The following is a 4686-nucleotide window of genomic DNA, read 5'->3' as shown; positions in this document are numbered from 1 at the left end:
AGTACGAATGATTTTTTCTTCTTCTTTTCTAAAGGAAGAACAAAGAAACAACTCAAAGCATTGTCGAATTGATTTGATGATTTTGGATCTATTTGACACTAAAATACACAAATTGTTCATCTGTATCTATCCCAATAGATTTGGCTGAGTTTTGATTAGGTTATTCCACTCGACCCAAGTTTGATGTATATCAGATTGCTAGATTATGAGTTATGTTAGTTCGCATTATTATTTTCTGTTTTATCACTACTTTCTATGTTATGGCCATGTAGGTTTCTTCTAATCTAACAATTAGTTCTCTTTGACATTTTAGCCCCATCTGATTTATTGTTTGAAACATCTAATAACATTACAACAACAACAACTCAGCCTTTTCCCAACTAAATGGGGTCAGCTGATCTAATCACATTAAGTTTCTAAACCATTTCTCAGGTTTTAGGTTCATTGCGATTCTGGTGTCTATAGGTTTGCATTTGTTTGTTTGTTTGTTTTAGCGTATCTTATCTCTTCACAGTCTCAAAGCCAAAAAATAATTATTAGAAACTACTTCACATCATATATCTTAAAACAACCAAATCAAGAAAAGACTTTATAACAGAATACAATATTATAATAATGGTTCCAAACTCAGGTCGATTACCCTCTTCTATCAATAGATGCACCCTGCAAAGTTTGAGCTAAATCAAATTAACAGAATTAGAAGTTTATAGCAGTCCTGATGCTACTAGGATTTCAGGTCGTAGGTGATGCAAAATTGAAGACATACAGCAGGAGGAAGAAGAGGGCTTAACAGCGCATGATTTGGACCTTTTATTTTTGGGGTTTTCTTATTGACACCCTCCAAAGGTGTCAAAAACTTTGTAACTCATAGCCCTTAGTGTCTCCTTGCTTAAAATGTGGAATTTGGTAGAGGGTAAAACAGTAATTTTACATAATTTCGAAAAAGAAGCTGACATTTTGAAAACGACATCTCAATTGTAAGTTAATGCGCACAACTGTAAAATCAAATTGGTACACTGCTTTAAATAGGGAAAAAAAGATGGAGTTAGGGTGATGTAAGGTATGTCCACCCTAGGCAAACAACTCACAACCAATTACAGGTCTGATCTCAGATCAGAGAATCCAAACAGAGCAAAGCAAGCCCCCAAAGTAGGGCTGAAGTATATCTCAAAGAATAGGGAAAATAGAAACTTCACACCTATTAAATTAAGGTCTAGAATAGATCTGAATATCCTCCAAATAGATCCTCCAATAGGGCTGGAAACAGTTCAGCAGGAAGGAAAAGCCAACAAGCAACCTAGGCAGAAACAGGGTTTCACAGGCTAATGGTAGAAACCCTGCAGCTTCTTCACTGCATCCAAAAGGGCTTCTGTTGTCGTCAAAGGTCCCTCCTAGGACCAGGAACAAATCCCCCAAAGGCCTCTTAGGTTAGGATTAGGGTTGGTGAGAAACAAGAGAAGTAGATCAGGTTCTAAGACCCTAACACATGCTGAATTCAAGTTGGTAACTTGGCTGATCTTCAATCTTCAATTGTGGCTGAATTCAAGACCCTAACGCAAGCTTTCCTCATCCATCGGGGAATCCATGCCTCTCCTTGTTGCCACCTTTGCGGCTCTGAGCTTGAAGACATGGATCATCTCTTCTTTGATTGCCCCTATTTCCACCTCCATATGGAAGCATGTTCTCTCCAAAATAAAAGGAAATAGTCATTGGGATTCAAATTTCAAAAGCTATTGCACTAGGACAATCTATACTCAATGGCTGTGAGATTAATCGAGGGTGTCCATGGCAACATGCAAAAAGCCCATAATAAGCTGGTCCTAGAAATACCCGCTCAGGGGCGTGTTCGAACACAAAAGAGGCCCTGGTGGTCAACTATGTGAAACTATACGAAGGTGGCCTGCTTATAATCAGATCACCCGTTTGATCTGATTTGTTCCATTCTCATAGAAGGAAAAAATATATATATCCAACGGAATTATTTAAACAGAGTTCCCCGGAGAATGAACTCCAGGAAGTTAGAATAGAAATTCAAAAATGAATAAAAAAAAAAGTAGTAAAATTTCAATACAAAAAAAGATTTATTCTTCACCAATTCTTTTTTTTCTTACTCATCCATTATGTCTAGCCATAATGACTGGTGGCATTCAATGCTGAGTGGCTATCCATTTTTGGGGTAATCGACAAAAAGTGGGACTGATTCCGATCTGATCCTGCCTGTCACTCCGGGCAATCAGTGACCTCTTCCTCAAAATTAAAATCAAAAGCAAGTTATGCAAAAGCAAGCCCCTTCAAATCAAATGGTTCTCCGAAGCCAATCCTCACAAATCCAATCAAATGTTCCTTATTTCCGAACAACTTCTCAGTCTACCCAAGTCTCTAAAACCAAAACCCAAACAGTCCACTCCGGTTATAAAAGCCAATATGTCCTAAAGACCTTTTGCCATTACCTTTTTCCAGTTGAGGAACAATTCAGCAATTACTGTAGTACCCCTGCAGATATTGCAAAAAGAGTGTTCTACAAAGATTGGCATTACTATTCTACAAATTCTGCCAAAAGTCAAGAATACTATGAGTTCATCCTGGTAGATACTGACTCTATCCGGATAAACAAAATTTTGATAAGCAAGATCCCACATTAGTCACCCACACCACGGTGACAATCTGCAAAATCCTCAGTGATAAGGAATGGGGACAACATCCCTTGACGAGCAAAAGGCTTTCCCAACAATATGCCCTATGTATGAACCCTATCTCTTTAAATTATGTGGTTTTAAATTTTGTATATAATTTCCCATGTATGAACCATATCTCTTATAAATATATATATATATATATATATGAATGCTTTTTTGGATTCCTCGTGAAAGATTGTTTAAGTGGTGATGCCCTGGTGTTGCTTCTTGTATATCTCTTGGTTTTACAGAGATTTTTTTACCTAAAAAAAGGTTGTATGGAGAGTAGAAACATTTAAGAATTTCCTTATAACTTGCAACTTGGGATGTAATGTGAACTCAATAGATAGCACCTGAATTTAAGTTATATAAATAGGGATAGTTTGCATAGGTTTAAATGTCATGGCTAGACCGAAAGAATCAGTTTAAGAATTTCTATATAATGTGTGCCATCGTTTTGCTTGTCATAATGATTAATAGTGACGTAGCAAATCACTTAATTAGGTCTGGTTGATTGAGAAGATATTTCTGATTTGAACAGGTGCCCATTCCACCTTTTATTAGCATCATCTGAGATTGAATCTATGGGTCCATACACCAGCGAGTCTGCTCATGTGTCAGTTTTGCCAATAATCTAGAAAAAAGATTGAATCATTGAATCTTAGCAATGGTTGTATCCTTTAGTTCTTTTACCCCTTAACTATGTTAAATATTGAGGTTGTATTTTGTAAAGAGGTGATTTAACGATGGATAACTATCCCACGCACGAAAAACTACTGGCAATTAAAGATTGGAAGACCACATTACTGGCGCACAGTGGTGACTCAGACAATCAGTTCTCTCTAATCCCCCCCTTTTTTCTGTATTTCTTTTTGGGGATCCTGATTTGAACTTTGGTTCTTAAAAGAGATGTTTAGGGATTGGCTACTCTGGTTGGGTTGAGTGTTTCTACTGCAGCCCCTCCGGGCATGTATAATTCTGAAAATATGGTTCTTGAGTGCAGTTCCTATTTATATGTTAAATCTGGATATTTGATAATTGTCATAGTAGCCACTATGGATGCATCCAATTCTAAAATTTAAATTCTGTTTTGTAGCTAGCTCTACCTTGACGACTTTGGCAATCATGTTGATGATCTTAAAAGCTTTGCAAGTTAATGGCCTCAAGTGTGGAACTGTATTAGAACCTTGTGTAAGCTTCTTGGTAGAAAATAGTCCGCCCCCGAGGCCCGGTGATGGATGCTGCTTAAGCTTAGTTAAGACCCGAGCTGATGCCTGCAACTGCATCAAGAATTTTTCTGTGTTTCACAATTTTAACCTCGCGAAAGCCAACCAACTCCCCTCTCGCTGCAACTTCAAGTGCATATAAGTACTCACAAGCTCCATTATCTTATTCTGTAACTTATTCTGTGAGTTACAGTATGTGTTGTAATATGGGTAATAATAATATTTATGTAACAACTGCCTAGCGCTGAGCTGTGGTGTGCAAAATCTCATGCTCACGAAGAGGTGCAACTTCAAGTGCATATAAGTACTCACAAGCTCCATTATCTTATTCTGTGAGTTACAGTATGTGTTGTAATATGGGTAATACTAATATTTCTGTAACAACTGCCTAGCGCTGAGCTGTGGTGTGCAAAATCTCATGCTCACGAAGAGGTGCAACTTCAAGTGCATATAAGTACTCACAAGCTCCATTATCTTATTCTGTGAGTTACAGTATGTGTTGTAATATGGGTAATACTAATATTTCTGTAACAACTGCCTAGCGCTGAGCTGTGGTGTGCAAAATCTCATGCTCACGAAGAGGTGCAACTTCAAGTGCATATAAGTACTCACAAGCTCCATTATCTTATTCTGTGAGTTACAGTATGTGTTGTAATATGGGTAATACTAATATTTCTGTAACAACTGCCTAGCGCTGAGCTGTGGTGTGCAAAATCTCATGCTCACGAAGAGGTCTCGAGTTCAAACCCCCTGGCCATTACCTACTTCACTCTCTACCTATCAAA

The 4686-nt window shown here is 37.8% G+C and overlaps 1 long non-coding RNA gene across 3 annotated transcripts in view; it reads left to right on the top strand.

The window, feature by feature from the left end:
* LOC122094018 overlaps positions 1-4686 on the top strand; it is a 7760-nt gene extending 3074 nt beyond the window's left edge. For 2 of the 3 annotated variants that reach the window (XR_006144607.1, XR_006144606.1), the window contains exon 4: positions 3772-4585. This is a non-coding gene — a long non-coding RNA (uncharacterized LOC122094018). Of the gene's footprint in view, positions 1-3771; positions 4586-4633 lie in introns of those variants that run through there. The other variant, XR_006144608.1, reaches the window with a different exon arrangement.

Source organism: Macadamia integrifolia, chromosome 11, assembly GCF_013358625.1.
Source record: "Macadamia integrifolia cultivar HAES 741 chromosome 11, SCU_Mint_v3, whole genome shotgun sequence".
In the NCBI taxonomy this organism is placed as follows: domain Eukaryota; kingdom Viridiplantae; phylum Streptophyta; class Magnoliopsida; order Proteales; family Proteaceae; genus Macadamia; species Macadamia integrifolia.
This window is presented reverse-complemented; position numbering and strand designations above follow the sequence as displayed.